This window comes from Silene latifolia, chromosome X (genome assembly GCF_048544455.1).
Source record: "Silene latifolia isolate original U9 population chromosome X, ASM4854445v1, whole genome shotgun sequence".
In the NCBI taxonomy this organism is placed as follows: domain Eukaryota; kingdom Viridiplantae; phylum Streptophyta; class Magnoliopsida; order Caryophyllales; family Caryophyllaceae; genus Silene; species Silene latifolia.
This window is the reverse complement of record NC_133537.1, coordinates 184,095,557-184,113,543: the sequence shown is the minus strand read 5'-3', so window position 1 is coordinate 184,113,543 and position 17,987 is coordinate 184,095,557. Positions and strand designations below refer to the sequence as shown.

Here is a 17,987-nt window from a genome sequence, read left to right as displayed (position 1 = left end):
TGGGGTGTATGTTGGTTGAGGGTTTTGAACATTTTGGCTTTTGTATGAGAGATTTGGGTGGAATTTGGTGTTTTCATTGTAATAGTTGGAATAAGGGGTACCACTCTTGTATGCTTGAAAAGCATTCACTTGTTCATTTGTTCCCCTACATTCACTTTGGTCATGTCCCAAAGTTCCACAATTCTCACATATCCCACTTGGGATTGATGAAGATGCCGTCATGGCATTAACATGCTGCTTTGGTGATTTTGAGGCTTCTTCAAGTCTAGCCATAGCTTTTTCAAACTTCAAATTGATGGTATCAATGTGAGCACTAAGTTGAGCACCCAATTGAGTAATAGAGTCCACTTCATGCTTTCCTCCTCTAGTAGGCTTGCGAGGTCTACTATATTGTGAATTATGGACCGCCATCTCCTCAATTTTGTTCCATGTTTGATTGTCGTCAACTTCGGTGAACATTCCATTTGATCCCATGTTGAGAATGTTTCTTGAGTCTTCATAAAGACCGTTCCAAAATCGTTGTACTAAGAACCACTCGCTAAGTCCATGGTGAGGACATGAGCGACAAATTCCCTTGAATCGCTCCCAAGCTTCATACAAAGATTCTTCATCTCTTTGCTTAAAGCTCCTAATTTGAGCTCTTAGCATGTTAGTCTTTTCCGGTGGATATAACTTTTTTAGAAAGCTAGAGCCAATTTCTTCTAAGAATCAATTCCGAGAGAAGCCTTATCAAGGCCTTTCAACCATTGTTTTGCGGTGCCAATTAGAGAAAAAGGAAATAAGAACCATCGAATTTGGTCTTGAGTTACACCGGTTTGAGATATCGCATCACAATAGTCAGAAAAAGTCTCCATGTGAGAGTGAGGGTCTTCACTAGGCATCCCCCCAAATTTGCTACTTTCGACTAATTGGATAAATGCGGATTTGGCAATGAAATTTCCGGTTAAGTGTTGTGGTGTGGGAGTACCATTAGGTAGGTTCTCCTTGGTTGGTACGGAATGTGATGAAAATTTAGGCATTGTGGGTTGATTTTGTGTTGGATTTTGTGTTGGGTTCTCCTCACCTTCTCTTGCAAAAGGGTTGATGAACTCAATAGTGTTTGGTTGAATATCTACAACCTCACCAATACCTCTCAAAGTTCTCCTAGCAAGTCTTCTATTGGTTGTCAAAGTCCTTTCAATTTCGTGATCAAAGGCGAAAATAATTAGAACAAACCTTGAGGAGTTTTACTTCCCCAAGGCAAAGAAAGACACAACTAATAACAATATAAGAAAATCTAAATCTATTTAACACCGTCCCCAGCAACGGCGCCATTTTTGGTCGGACTCTCGAGGAGGTTTAGTTTTCGGTACTTGTCGTTAGGAGCACCTAGACCAAAACACAATTTATAACTTCACAAACAACTCTACAATTAGTAAAGAGGTAAGTAAAGGTCGGATCCCAAGGGACGGGAATTTAGATGAGATTTTCTATTGCAACTAGTGGTGTCTAAGGGTGTCACAATTTGGGGTTTGAAGTAGAAGATCACTAAACCAAATAACAATGAAAGTAAACAAGAAAGTTGATTTAAAAGGGATTTAAACAATTGATAAGAGGCACTAGGGTGTCATGGGGTTATAGGGGATTCATGGGAATTGATCATACAAACATATTCTCAAATTATAAGCAAGCAATTATTGTTGTGATGGATCGAGTTGATTTATATCTTACAATCAGAGGAAAGTTTGGGTCCCGGAGCCGAATCGATTAGATTGTACAACACCTATAAGTCGACTTAATCTTCCCTACTCAACTACATGCATGGTCTAATGAGACTCGAGTTGGTTTATGTCTTACAAGTCTCATTGAAAAGATAGGTGATGGGTGAAAAATGCAAGGATTCATAGGCTCGCATTTCATCAAACATAACATGTGCATAAGTTGAGATCACATAAAGCAAGCAAATAAACTATTAAAACATATTAATTTAAGCATGAATCATCCCCCATGTTGGTTTCCCCTAATTACCCATTAACCCTAGCTAAGGAAACTACTCACTCATTATCATGTTGAACATGCTAGCAAGGTTGTCAATCATACCAACAAAGTGAAACATGATGAATAAATGAAGATTATTAGCAATAAGTAAAAAGGGATTAAGAGAATTATACCTACTAATGATTCCAATAATAAAGCAAAGAATAATAGAAGTACTTGATGATAGATTGGAAGGTTGTCAATCTCCCAATAATAACCCAAATAATCTTCAATTACCCAAAACAAAGGATGAACAAAAGCGAGATTAGGGAAATGAAACTTGTATTAAAACTTGATTAAATGTTGATTACAAGATTAAAGAGAGATTTGTTTGATATTAACTACACTAGAGATTGCTAAGAAGAACATGCTCTTCTAATTAGCCTAATGGGGTATTTATAGTGGGGATTAGTTACATAGATTAGGGTTTACTAAGGGCTTAAATGACGATTAAGTCCTTGAGGAATCGCCGGTCTCTAGGGAGACTCCGGTCTCCTTTTCGACGGTCTTAGAAAAATATGCGCATCCTTCCTTGAAGCTTGTACAAGACGAAATAGTTGTTAGAGAATCCGGGCGTCCAGGGCACGGGACGGGCGGATTCTGGTGATTCTGGACGGGCGTCCAGATGGGGAAGACGGGCGGATTTGGGGTGTTTTGGACGGGCGTCCACAGGGGGAAGACGCTCGGAGTGTGGTCTTGGATTTGGGCTTCTTGTGGACAATCCGCTCGGATTGTCTTACAGCTTCTTTCTTTCTTCTTTTCTTCCTTTTTCTTCATAAAACCCTTGAGGATTTCCTCGGGGATGCAAGGATCTTTTCTCATCATTGCCCATCTACTATAGTATGTACAAAGGCCTTCTAATCTTGTCTTCTCTTTGATGCTTGGTCATTGAATTCAATCAATTTAGCTTCATTTTGCCATGAAAATGCAAGGTTTGCACTCCTTTCCTACCAAGGACACAAAACCTCAAAGAATATGCAAAACATAGGAATAAAGACAATAAATGACCCAAATATGCACTAAAAAGCATGGGAACAAGACTAATTTGGGGACTAAATATGCTCTACTTATGGTCACATCAAAGGGGAATTCCGCGATCCTCGAGTGTTTCTAACACCATAGGGAGTCTATTCTTGACAAAAGCATTTAACGATTGAGGACAAAGGTACCCTAGCTTGACACAACTTGGAGGTGATTTGTTGGTATCCTTCTAGGCTTAGTAGTTTGAAGAAATTGCATCTATGAAGGAGTGTGTACCCTTGAATTGCTTCCCTTGTAGATAATTTCTGCCACTTAGATGAGGAAAGTGGCTATTTTTTTTGTAGATGCATCCATTACTTGTATTGTATGCTTTAATGCTTGGATGTGTCGCCGTTTTGGCAAGACCCACCTTGCCTTGCAAGAAGGCATCCTACCTCATGGTTGTCTTATTGTGAGTTGAAGGGGCGGAGTGAGACCCGCTAATTGTCTCATATCGGCTATCTTATTAGGTTAGTTTAAAAAAAGGTCTACTTTTTGTCACCTCTTTACTCGGGACGAGTAAAGGTTCGGTTTGGGGATATTTGATGTGAACATTATTTGCACACATTTAGTCCCCTAATTGAACCTATTTTGCATACTTTTATAATATTTCAGGACTATTCTATCCGTCAAATGCTTTCTATTTTGCTTTCGTAGTGCATTTTATATGTTTTGTAGGGAAGGATATAATAAGGCGGAAATTACCGTCCTTCGTGCATGTTTGGAAGCTTATTGACGATATTTGATGGACTAGTATGAAGAGGAGGCGAGAACTAAAGACTAATTCTACAAGAATAAGAAGAAAGTGAAGAGAAGGATTCTGAAGCAGAATCCGAGCGGCCAAAAAGGCAAGACGCCCGTCCAAGAAACATAATCCGAGCGTCCAAGCCTTAAAGACGCTCGGATTCCTCTGCTACAATCCGAGCGGATTTGCAGAAAGACGCTCGTCCACCCCTGCAAGAATCCGAGCGGATTCCTCTACTGGACGAACGGATTACGGCGTCTTCAGCCGAGATGCTCATCTCTCCGAAAAAACTAGCATTTCCCTGCTTAAAACTCAAAAGTGTAATTACTAATTTAGCCTAAGTTAACCTAATGAAGCTCTACTATATATAGCCCACTTGTAAATAATCAAAAGGGGAAGTTTTTAGAGTAGAGAGCCTCCACATTAGAAATTCCTCTTAGACTAGATTAGGAATAGATTAGAACAGATTACTCTTTAATCTTTCCACAAATCTCACATTAATCTTTCCTTAATTATTGTTCAAGTTTGTTACTTTTGGGTAATTGAAGATTATTGGATTATTATTGGAGGATTGACAACCCTTCATCAATCAATCAAGTTCTCTTCCTTTATTCTTTGCTTTATTATTTTGGAATCTCCATAGGTATAATTCTCTTAATCCTTGTTTTAATTATTGTTAATCTTTCTTATTTGTTCTTCATGTTTTACCTTGTTAATATGATTGACAACCTTGTTAGCATGTTAAACTTGATAATGAGTGAGTAGTCTCTTAGCTAGGATTAGTGGGTAATTAGGGAAACCAACATGGGAATTGATTCATGCTTAATCTAATGTGTTTTCATAATTAAATTGCTTGCTTGTTGTGAAGTCAACTTTATGCACATGTTATGTTTGATGAAATGCTAAGCCTATGAATCCTTGCATTTACAACCATCTCTTATCTACTCACCTTGACTTGTAAGATATAAACCAACTCGAGTCTTGTTAGACCATGCATAGAAGTTGAATAGGAGGAAAGTAAGTCGACTTGTAGGTGTTGTACAATCTAATCGATTCGGCTCCGGGACCCAACTCTTCCTATGAACCGTAAGACATAAACCAACTCGGTTCCTCCACAACATCAATTACTTGCAACTTTGTAACATGTTTGTATGATCAACACCATGAATCCCCTATGACCCCATGATATCCTAGCACTTTTTATCATTTGTTTACATCCTTCATTTCATTGCTTGTTATACTTTATTTCTTGCATTAGTCTAGAACACAACTTTAAACCCAATCAATTGTGACACTAGCATAAATTGAGATAGATAGGCTTAGAACCCAAAGCACACCGTCCCATGGATCGACCTCGACTTACCGCTAACTAGTTGTTTGTTGAGTATTATAAATGTGTTTGATTGGATGTGTGATGACCAACTCTTGTCCATCAATCGGCTTCCATAGTGGTCCAGTAGTAGCCTAACCGCATGATTTTTCGGGTTAGCATAATTGCGCTCATGCGAGGGCCGCATTCTCTGTCGTGGACCTTTCCCATGCCTTTTTTGGCTTTGTGGTGATCAATGCAAAGGAGAAGAATCCCTTTTGGTGTTCTTTTGTATAGTTGTTCTTGGTTTATCACGAATTTTGATGCAAGTAAACGGATGGCTCTTTGTCCTCTTATATCAGAGTTGGGACGGAATTCGTATTTGGATTAGTAGTTAAGGATGGCTTGGTACCAAGGTTCGACATGGCTTTCCTCGTCGTTGTTAATGGCCAAGATGTAAGTTGGCTCGCTCCTTCTCTCCACACATAGGGGCATCGATGTCATGTCATCAGGTATGTTGACGAGCGCGGTAAGTTTCGATAGAGCATCAGCAAATTGATTTTGCTATCTTGGCAAGTGGAAGTATTCGACTTGGTTAAAGAATTCGGCCTCCCGATTGATTTTTGCTTGGTAGGGTGCTAAGCTGTCGCTTCGAATTTTCTATAATCCGGACACCTGATTGATGATGAGTGAGGAATCGGCGTGGACCCTCAACCTTTTCATGCTCAGTGTTAAGGCTGCTTGTAGGCCGATGAGGCATGCTTCATATTCGGCGACATTGTTGGTGACGACGAAGTCTAGCTTGACTGAGATCGGGACGTCTCCCCTTATGATGATATTAGAAGGATTCATACCCCGAAGCCTTTTAGGTTTGATGCATCATCGAAGTATAAGTCCCATGCTTCGGTGTCGGCACAAAAGATGTCTTCATCACGAAGTGACCATGGGTCGGTCGTTGGATCCTCGTTGACGGGATTTTCTGCTAAGAAATCAGCGACTGCTCTTCCCTTGATTGTTGGAGCCGTGTCCTCCAGTTAGTGCGGATAACGTTATTGCACATACACTTGTACGGACAAGTGGGAGCTTGTTGGGGCTGGTGTCCTCTACAGTTAGTGCAATAACATTTAAATCTCTAAAAGGATCAAAGGGTATACTTTTGTATTATTATCAGTTGGTCCACGTTTATCAATAACGGTTGGCTTGCTAGATAAGTTTGACGTTATTATCATACGGATGGCGGTGATCAACTGGTCCCTAAAAGTCACACCTATAGGATACGTTTGAGAGATGTGACAGTATGAAAATACAGTCATGTTGATGCCTAATATGACTAAGCAGTTAGTCGAAGTTATTGACTAATAATTAGTCAAACGCGATGTTGAGATAATTATTTAATACGAATTAAATAATAATGGCTAAGACGAGTTAAGCGGTTAATTCGTAAATTGAATATAAACGATTATATTTAATTGATGTATATTGAATTAATTATACAATATTGTCTTTGTCGGACAAGTATTAATATGTCGACTAATCCATGTTACTAGTCGATATTTTAATAACCGATAACCGATGACGATTTATAATAAAATCCCATCATATACATTTTAGCATTTTCGAGTCGGACCACGAGTTAAAATAAGGAGGAAGTGAAAGCCCACTTCCCCATGAAGCTCACGGTTTTGGCCGAAACAAACAAAAGGAGAGCTTTCTCTCCTTTTGACCTAAGCATATTCATTTGCACAAAAATTAGGTTTTTGGAGGCATTCTCTCTGAAACCTAGATCTCACATCGAAAACCTCACAAAAACTCTCTCAATATTGCAAGGCAATTAGAGAGTACTTTCTAGCACAAGGGGCATAGTCTTAGACAGTCTTGGGTGCAACGATTAGGAGTAAATCTATATTGATTTCTGTTCTTAGGCCGCATTCACAAAGGACCCGAGGTTGATTCTTATACCTTTATCGTTTATCTTGTATTTTTCGTTTATGACAATAATCACATGTTAAAATTTGTGTTATAGTCCTAAATTTTAAGGGTTTTATACGGATATTACCCTACAAGTGGTATCAGAGCAAGGCCACGTAAATTTTTCATGTTGTTTTTCATTAAACGAATTGAATGGATAAATTTTTTGCATAAAAAAAAACGTGCGGCCGAATTATTTTACACGGCTGTTTTTTATTTTTTTGCATTGGAAGCCGTGCCACAAGGCTTACTGCTGATCAGTCTCAATCGTCTGATTTTGTTTTTCGATTTGTTCTTTGCATATTGTTATTTTAAACGATAATCATAGCAATATGTTAAAAATTTGTCAATTGTAATTTTGTTTTAATACGGATTATGTTCAAATTGCAATTGGTGTTTTTTTGTTTGGCTGTTGTTGCTCACGACATGAGGCAGCTTAAATTTTTTTTTTTCGTGTATTGCTCTCGACATGAGCTGATTAATAAAAAAAAAAAAAAAAAAAAAAAATCTCACGGTCCAGCCGTGAAAGAAAGAAAGAAAAATAAATTTTTCGTGTTTTTTTTTTCCTCGGCCATAATTTGCATAATACGGATTTTGTACACTCGCTTGATAGTTAAACGGTTCACTCACGTACCATTTAGTTATTTTAAAGCGATTTAAAGTAACGGATTATCATGAATTAAAATTAAGTTGATAGAAGCGGTTTTGTCACATAATTTTAATTGTTAAAAGGTGGTTTTGGTAAATTTAACATAATTACGGAATTATGTCACGAATAAATTTTGTTTTAGTTGATGCATTTTTATTTATTTATCGTTACCTTTTGAATGCCATGAATGATTTTTTTTATTACGTATTTAATTTTACAAACGGTTGTAATAGTGTGGCCTTAGTAGAACGTGTTACCGTAATGATGGAACACGGTCTTGGTTGTATTTTGAGATCTCGCATCTCCGTTTTGTTTTTCCTTGTAATTACAGTTTTTATTTAGAATGTAAATAGGTTTATATTTTGTAATTTTTAAATTGTAATTTTGAGAAGACCAAAGATGGAGATCGGATGCTCACTCCCGCTGCATGGACAAAGATGGAACATCAAGACTAGCTTCTCGGGTCCAACGCTGGATTCCAAAGTTGTATTATGTTCTTTTTACTAGGATAGGCCACACTAGGACTTTTATTTACGTTTTGAATTCTTTTACATTTTTTATTGTAACGATAGTTTGCATCATTTTCCGCCTAAAACCAAACCACCTAATATTTGCATGAAAACTGACTCATATAGAGGTTACGCGTTAGTTTTCTATGATATACAGATATCACACGCTTTTATAAGCCATCACCTAAATTAATTCATTCACGCAATGCTAGTTTTTCGTTCACTTAAAATGAATTAAAACTAAGTTGATGGGATCTTCCTCGTATAACCAAAAATTGAGAATAGTCTTTATAGGTCAAACTCCAATGAATCCCTTCTTCATCGGTAGGCATAATATGACCCCTTCTACGTCGGGTAAGTTGGAACTGATTGACCTATTTTATCTCAACAGTATGGTCACTCGTACGATCCTGTGATTATGGTGGACTATAGATAGGATTTACGGAAATCTATCGACCAAGAGTTCTAACGATAAAACTAGCTAAACAGTTGGCTTATCAATTTACGGAAATTGAGTCTTGGGATCATTTGTATAATTCTTGAGGTAGATTGATTATACAAGTGCAATAAGTCTACACGTTAAAATGAATTTTAAATAGACTTAAATCACCTCGATGAGTTGCTTATTTCGTTTTGTTTTTCCTTTCTTTTTCAGTGTAGATCACGATCACTTAAACTGCTAATAACAAAATGGCGGGCCGTCTTTGACGACCCAATGCCAAGTGCCACATTGGACCGTGAGTCCTGGCCGGATCTTCATGAATCGGATGAATCGGTCTACTCGATCAAGAATGATGGATCAAACTTCGCGGACCGGGAGGCGGCATTACGGAATGCTGCTGCTGGCGACGGAAGCTCAAATATCCGACAGAGCCCATCCCGTCAAACCCAGGCCCCACGGCTGGAGCTAACGAGATCGCCAAGTATAACGATTTCGTAATGGAAGCGGGTGCGATTAAAAACGTACTCATTTTTGCAATGGAATCTAATTTGCAGAAACGCTTCATAGCCCAAGGTGCAAACAAGATTTTCACCACGCTCACTAAGGAGTTCTCGAAAGCACCAAGAATCGTGACCTATGAGCATACCACTCGCTTCTTTGATGCGAAACTCCAGAAGGGCCAACCGGTTAGCCCACACATTCTCAGCATGATTGAGAATGTCGAGAAACTGGAGGCACTTGATTGTAAAATCAGCGAGAACATCGTGATTGACCGCATGCTTCATTCACTCCACGATGGTTTTGCGCTCTTTAGAGCGAATTACTATATGAATGATTTGAAGAAAAGTCCTCATGAACTACACTCCCTACTAAATGCAGACCTAGAAGGATATGAAGTTTAGTGGGAGCTTGAAACAGATGTTCTCGTTATGTCAAACAAGGGCAAGGGTAAGGGCAAAGCTCGGGCGAGACCTAGCGGTAGGCAAACCGAAGTTTAAGAAGTCGGGATCGGGTAAGAGTGGGCACTGGTGAGTCGAGCACTTCATCAGGCGCGACAAAGAGCAAGACTGGTAACATGGAATGCCACCATTGCCACAAGACTGGGCATTGGAGGCGTACATGTCCTGTATACCATGAGGACATAAAAGCAGGTCGCGTTACTCCTGTTGGTATGTCTTCTACTACTTCTACTTTTATTCATATGATTGAGATTAACCACGCAAGTTACGGAACTTGGGTACTAGATACTGGTTGTGGTTCTCATCTGTGTAATCATGTGCAGGGGCTCCAAAACATTGAACCCCTCGTAAAGGGTGAGGTGGACCTGCGTGTTGGGAATGGAGCACGAGTGGCTGCCGTCTCAAGGGGAACATATGTGATCCAGCTTCCTAGCGGATTTGAGTTATTTTTATATAATCGCTGTTATGTACCCAGTCTATCCAAAAACATTATTTCAGTTTCTGCACTTGACAAACTTGGTTTTTCATTTGTAATAGAGAATAATAGTTGCATTTTCTCATTACACGATATGATTTATGGCAAGGCAGTCTCCATGAACGGAATTTATGTTTTAGATCAGACCACTGAAATATTGCACGTAATGAATAAAAGGTTAAAGGTTGGTGACAAAGACCAAACTTATCTATGGCACTGCCATATGGGACACATTAATGAGAAACGTGTTAAACAGCTCATAAAGAATGGAGCTATCTCGGCCTTTGATTTTCAATCATTTGGCACGTGTGAATCATGTCTCATTGGTAAGATGACTCGAATTTCCTTCAAAGGTGTTGGAATGCGCGCTGCTGACCTATTAGGACTCATACATACGGATGTGTGTGGACCTATGTCAATCACCGCACGAGAAGGCTATAGGTACTTCATCACTTTCACGGACGATTTAAGCAGATATGGCTATGTCTACTTAATGAAGCACAAAAGTGAATCCTTTGAGAAATTCAAAGAATACCAGAATCGGGTACAGAACCTACTGGGTAGAAAGATTAAAACACTACGATCAGACCGTGGTGGCGAGTATCTTTCTCACGAGTTTGATCAACACCTTAAGGATCGTGGGATTGCCTTACGCTTAACTCCACCTGGAACACCTCGGTTGAATGGTGTGTCCGAACGGAGAAATCGAACACTACTTGATATGGTTCGATCCATGATGAGTCACACCGTGTTGCCCGACTCATTGTGGGGTTATGCTCTTCTGTCGCTTGCTCTAATACTTAACCGAAGTCCGTCTAAAGCTCATGACAAGACTCCATATGAACTATGGAAGGGAACGGTCCCTAACTTGTCCTTTATACGAGTTTGGGGCTGCGAGGCTTATGTCAAGTGGAGACACGAGGATAAGCTCGGCCCGCGATCGGTCAAGACATACTTTATAGGTTATCCTAAAGGAACACTTGGTCATTACTTTTATTCGCCAACCGAACAACGTGTATTTGTTGCGGCTAGTGCGACATTCTTAGAGAAGGAATTTCTCGAGAATGCGAAGAGTAATAGAACCTTCGAGCTGTCGGAGATTCCAGAACCAAATACCGAGCAACCATTGGAGGAACCAGTTCCTTCAATCCCGGCAGCGGTTAGTATTCCTGAGGAACCTAGGAGGTCGGGAAGAGTCTCTATTCCTCCGGACAGATACATTGGTATGGTCGAGGAACATGACATAGATGACATTCTGCTCTTAACGAGTAGTGAACCCGCAACCTATAAAGGTGCCATGACTAGTTCCGACTCAAAGCTATGGCTTGAAGCCATGCAATCCGAGATGGACTCCATGTATGAGAACAACGTATGCGATCTTGTTGACTTGCCTGCTAAGGTTCGTCCCCTTCAATGCAAATGGCTTTACAAGATAAAGCATTCTGTGGAAGGTCAACAAGATATCTATAAAGCACGACTAGTTGCTAAAGGTTTCACCCAAGTGCCAGGTTTGCACTACGATGAAATTTTTGCACCCGTAGTCATGCTGCGTTCCATTCGGATTATCTTAGCGATTGCCGCTTTTCATGACTATGAAATTTGGCAGATGGATGTGAAAACCGCCTTCTTAAACGATTATTTGGAGGAAGAGTTGTACATGGTACAACCCGAAGGTTTCATCGATACTGAACATCCTAAGAAAGTGTGCAAGCTTAAGCGTTCCATTTATGGACTTAAGCAAGCTTCTAGGAGTTGGAATCATCGTTTCGACCAAGTGATAAAAGAAAATGGATTTACTCGATCGGTCGAGGAACCATGTCTATATATCAAGTCGAGTGGGAGCAAGATTGTCTTCCTAATATTGTATGTCGATGACATACTCCTGATTGGGAATGACATACCTCTTTTAACTTTGGTAAAAGTATGGTTGAAGAACCATTTCCAGATGAAAGATCTGGGTGAGGCACAAAGAATTTTGGGCATCCGCATCTATCGAGATAGATCACGTCGGATGTTATCTCTCAGTCAGGAGTCTTATATAGACAAGATAGTAGATAGATTCAGCATGACTAACTCCAAAAAGGGGTTTCTTCCTATGGCTCCAGGGGTGCCTTTGAGCAAGTCTCAGGCACCAGAGACACCGGAAGAGAAAGAGCGCATGACACGGATTCCTTATGCCTCGGCTATAGAATCAATCATGTATGCCATGATATGCACACGTCCGGACGTAGCATATGCATTGAGTATGACAAGTCGATTCCAACAGCATCCAGGTGAATCACATTGGATGGCTGTCAAGAAAATTCTTAAGTACCTACGGAGGTCTAAAGATTGGGCATTGACTTATGGAGGCGATCAAAAGCTATGCGCAACCGGTTACGCAGATGCTAGCTTCCAAACGGATCGAGATGACTCGAAATCTCAGTCTGGATTTGTTTTTACTCTTAATGGCGCTGCGATCACCGGAAGAGTTCCAAACAAAGTGTTACAAAGAGATTCTATGACTGAGTCCGAGTACTATGCCGCGTCTGAAGCTGCAAAGGAAGCGATATGGATGCGTCAATTCTTACAAGGACTATCTGTAGTGCCTAGTTCGAATGACCCGATCACCATCTATTGCGACAATAGAGGTGCCATCTTCCAAGCTAAGGAGCCTAAGTCTAGCAACAAGTCTAGACATGTACAACGGAAAGCTCATCTAATCCGAGATTACGTGGAGCAAAAGGAGGTAGTGATAGAAAAGATTGCTACAGATGATAATATAGCAGATCCTCTCACTAAACCACTACGACAAGATAAGCATGAAGGGCATGTTAATTCCATGGGAATTAAATGTGTTCCTGAGTTGTAGTACTCTTTTATGGATTAGATTCATTCTCTTTTGTACTCTATACGACATCATCGTTTTGATATTTATATATTTTGTTTTTCATGTGGATTTGTACGACAATTTTGAACACCACAAAGTGAATTGAACAAACATTATATTTTTGGTCCTTAATTGCCCACGTGAGCTGATAACTCTGGCAATTATTTTGTGACGTTGGTTGATGGTGGGTTCAACGAGCCATAAGTCAAAAGGTTGACTGACCAATCACAGAGGCGAGTTATACGGATATCTCGTAGGACGCAATTGTGACATCGACATGGAGTCCTAAATGTTTTATAACATTCGGTGCCAGGTCGTGGATAGGACCTCCATGGTGATCCTAAGAGTCGATTCTTTTGACTATCGACTGTCTCTTGATACTAAAGCAGATTTTGGGTGACTTTGGTTTCTTTCTCACGGTCATCCGTAACAGGGGGCCAAGTAGATTTTTTCTGGGTCATTTCATGCTTTGTGCTTAGATCGGCGAGTCGAGTTGAAGGAAATATTCAGCCTTTATCGGTACTCGATATTTCTCGGGGCCACTCGAGGAGTCAGAATCGAAATGCATGGCCATGCTCGAATACGAATTCGTTTTATCAGTTGAGTTACTCTCTAGTCGGGGAAACCACTCTTGATACAGATCGATTGTAAAATACGACCTTTGCGGATCCGGATCTGCAAATTGTTTTACATTGAGTGGGAGAAATTTTAAATGAATATGAGAATCGGTTATCGCACATACACTTGTACGGACAAGTGGGAGTTTGTTGGAGCCGTGTCCTCCAGTTAGTGCGGATAACGTTATTGCACATACACTTGTACGGACAAGTGGGAGCTTGTTGGGGCTGGTGTCCTCTACAGTTAGTGCAATAACATTTAAATCTCTAAAAGGATCAAAGGGTATACTTTTGTATTATTATCAGTTGTTCCACGTTTATCAATAACGGTTGGCTTGCTAGATAAGTTTGACGTTATTGTCATACAGATGGCGGTGATCAACTGGTCCCTAAAAGTCACACCTATAGGATACGTTTGAGAGATGTGACAGTATGAAAATACAGTCATGTTGATGCCTAATATGACTAAGCAGTTAGTCGAAGTTATTGACTAATAATTAGTCAAACGCGATGTTGAGATAATTATTTAATACGAATTAAATAATAATGGCTAAGACGAATTAAGCGGTTAATTCGTAAATTGAATATAAACGATTATATTTAATTGATGTATATTGAATTAATTATACAATATTGTCTTTGTCGGACAAGTATTAATATGTCGACTAATCCATGTTACTAGTCGATATTTTAATAACCGATAACCGATGACGATTTATAATAAAATCCCGTCATATACATTTTAGCATTTTCGAGTCGGACCACGAGTTAAAATAAGGAGGAAGTGAAAGCCCACTTCCCCATGAAGCTCACGGTTTTGGCCGAAACAAACAAAAGGAGAGCTTTCTCTCCTTTTGACCTAAGCATATTCATTTGCACAAAAATTAGGTTTTTGGAGGCATTCTCTCTGAAACCTAGATCTCACATCGAAAACCTCACAAAAACTCTCTCAATATTGCAAGGCAATTAGAGAGTACTTTCTAGCACAAGGGGCATAGTCTCAGACGGTCTTGGGTGCAACGATTAGGAGGAAATCTATATTGATTTCTGTTCTTAGGCCGCATTCACAAAGGACCCGAGGTTGATTCTTATACCTTTATCGTTTCTCTTGTATTTTTCGTTTATGACAATAATCACATGTTAAAATTTGCGTTATAGTCCTAAATTTTAAGGGTTTTATACGGATATTACCCTACATTGATAATCTTGAGGGGTATGAATTAGAGGTCCAATTCAGATAGCATGAGTGTCCACCTAGACAGCCTTCCGTTTAGCACGGGCTTTTCGAAGGTGTATTTGACCGGGTCCATATTGGAGTAGATGTGAACTGTGTAGCTGAGCATGTCATGTCGCAACTATTTTGTCGACCAAACCAGGGCAAGGCATATCTTTTCCAGTTGGGTGTATCTTGTTTCATATTCGATGAACTTTTTGCTGATGTAATAGATGGCTCAATCTTCGCCGTCGACTGTTTGTGCTAGTATTGCTCCCATAGATGTGTCGGTGACAGTCAGGTATAGGGATAAGGGAATTGCTTGCTGAGGTGGCATAAGGATAGGAGGTTTGGATAGGATTTCAGTTATCCTGTCGAAGGCCATTTGATAATCGTCGTCCCAATCAGTGTGATCAGAGGCACGAATCTTCTTGAAGATTGGTTCACAAATCATAGTGAGCTTGGCTAGGAAGCGGCTGATGTATTGTACTTGACCCTATTGCTAACGACATGTCCGTTCTTAGGCCGAGGCATTTGCTGGAGAGCTTTGATTTTGGTAACCCCAAATGCACACTTCTGAGGATTTAGTCTCATGTTGTATTTTCGAAGGCGAGCGAAGAATTTCCGAGGGGCGCTGATGTGGCCGTCTCGCTCTTTTGATTTGACGATCATGTCATAGACATATACCTCCACCTCCTTGTGCATCATGTTGTGTAGGAGAGTGGTGGCGGTTCTTTGGTAGGTTGCTTCCGTGTTGATGAGGCCGAAGGGCATGACAGTGTAGCAGCGTGTACCCCACTGTGTAGTGAATTCAGTCTTGTGCATGTCTTCCTCAGCCATCTTGATTTGGTTGTGCCCAGCATACCCGTCCATGAATGTTAATAGGGCGTGCTCGGCGGTGTTGTCTACCAAGATATCAACACGTGGCTGAGGGAAGTCGTCTTTTGGACTTCCTTTGTTCAGGTCTCTGAAGTCGACGCAAACCCGAATTCTTCCGTCTTTCTTAGGCACGAGAACTATGTTGGCTACCCAGTCAGAGTATTCGAAAACTTTGATGAATTCGGAGTTGAATTGTTTGTCTACCTCTTCCTTGATTTTCAAGGCCCATTCGGGGGGGCATATGGCACAACTTCTGTTTCACGGGTTTAGCTCCGGGTGTAATGGGTATCCTGTGCTCTGAAATCTCCCTGCTGATCCCAGGCATATCTTTGTAGGACCATGCGAATACGTCCTTGTATTCGTGTAAGAGGTCGATGAACTGCTGTCTTTCCGAGGAGTCAAAGGTGGTCCCTATCCTAAGTTCATGAGGTGTATTGTCGGGCCCTACATTGTTGGGTTTGGTCTCCTCAATGATGGGTGTCCTATCTTCTCGTTTGTCAAGTTCTTTGGCTAGGTGAGGTGGGTAGTCACTCCAGTCAAATTCCTCATATTCGTTCAGAATTGCATTGCAGTTAAATTGAGACGAATCGTAAGCAAACTTAGTGTTCATTAACTCGACTTGAGCGAAAAGCTCAGATAGGACAGACATCTCATGGCCAGTCAGACGCGACGTAGTAGAGGAGGTGGCCCCTGGAACAAGCTCCAGGTTTCTACCTTCTGCGGGGGTGGGGATGACCCTAGTTGACTCAACCTCTAAGACAACGACAAGTTTGTGATAAAATAGTGGAAAGGGGACCTTGAACGGGACATTGGGAACGCTAGGAGCTAAGACAGACTCAGACTCAGACTCAGACTCAGACTCAAACTCGTCTTCGTCTTCACTTACCTCTTTGAACATGGGGCCTTCTCCAGTTGTGATCTTGAGAATGCGGCCTTGAGGATCGGTCCACTTGATAGTGTTCCTCCAGCCATGTCTAGCTTTCTTTGGGTCAACATTAGAGATTAATGCAGCGGGTATGAACTAGTTGTCTTTGAGAGCAATGTTGATGACGTCCTCATAGTCGAGGTGTTTGATGTTTTCCTCTCCGGAGAGGAGACTCACGGCTTGCCCGTCCAGACAAGGGGTCGATTCAGATTTGGTTGATGAAGCTTTGGTGATGTCGGGGATGAAGTAGCAGTCTTGAAGGACCTCTACGCCCGGGTGTTTGACCTTTTCTTCGGGGTCGGAGGATGACTCCTCGCTTTTTGCGCTTCCGTACTAGGAGACCCATTTCCTGGATGTCTTCATCGGTCGGCTCATAGCCTAGCTCGAAGGGGATGTTTGGGACCTTGGCCTGTTTTATGGGAGGCAAGGTGCTCTTCAGTGGGTTGAGAGGTAAGCCCGAGAAATAACCCTGGCGCATCAAGATGCGGTTGACTGTGAGGTTTGAGAACGGGTCACAATCAGGAGAGGAGGTAGAGGGAACCGTCACCTTTCCCAGGGCTTGTAGCAAAGCCTACCGATGTTCGAAGGATGTGGCAATCAGTTGCCAAATGGAAATTTCGGCCTTGGCCTTTTGCATCTGTTTAAGGATCGAATTTTGGAAACCTGGGGTTGAACGTCCACATCCGGGACGATTTGGTCATTTGTTATTGGAATAGCTGTTGAATTGTTCGGATTATGGTATTGGCGTCCAGACCGGGTAAGGTGACCGATCTCTTTTGCCTGTTTGCCTTTTCGCGAAACAATGTAGGCGTTGGGATTTCAAACACGGGTTTTCTTGGCCTCTAACGGGTCCGGAGTGGGCCTATTTGGCTGTAGTTTCCCGTGGTCCATCAGTCTTTTTAGGGCGCTGGCATAAGTTGCTTCTGAGTTGGTGAATACCCTTTGAGGACGCTTAGTTTTCTTTGTAGTTGGTTCGAGGAGGTTGACCTCACCGATTTTGTTTGTTTAACCATAGGGGCGAGATCCAATTGATGTAGACCCCTGATGGCCTCTACCTATGGTTTTGGCTAGAACGCCCTTGCGCAGGTCATCTTTGATGCGGGTTCCGAGGGTTTGTAGATCCTGGAAGGTTTTTATGTTTTGATATCTCAGCAAGTTGACATAAACTGGGAGGAGGTTGTTGACAAACTTCTCCACCAAAATTGATTCACTCGGCTTACTGACCAATTGGGTGCTTGCCCTCCTCCTACGGATTAAGAATTCTGTGAACCCTTTCTTGTCATTCTGAGTCAAGACCTCAAGAGTGCCGGTGTTGTCTTGGATTTTAACGTTGTCGGTGTATTGTTTAGCAAATTCAACGGCGACTTCGTCCCATATGGTAATTCTCTTTGG

General features: G+C 41.1%; 1 non-coding gene across 1 annotated transcript; it reads left to right on the top strand.

The window, feature by feature from the left end:
* The first annotated feature begins 541 nt into the window (after positions 1-541).
* On the top strand, positions 542-648 carry LOC141624645 (small nucleolar RNA R71). The gene has a single exon (XR_012534451.1). It is a non-coding gene; the product is annotated as a small nucleolar RNA R71 (small nucleolar RNA).
* The last annotated feature ends 17,339 nt before the right edge of the window (positions 649-17,987 follow it).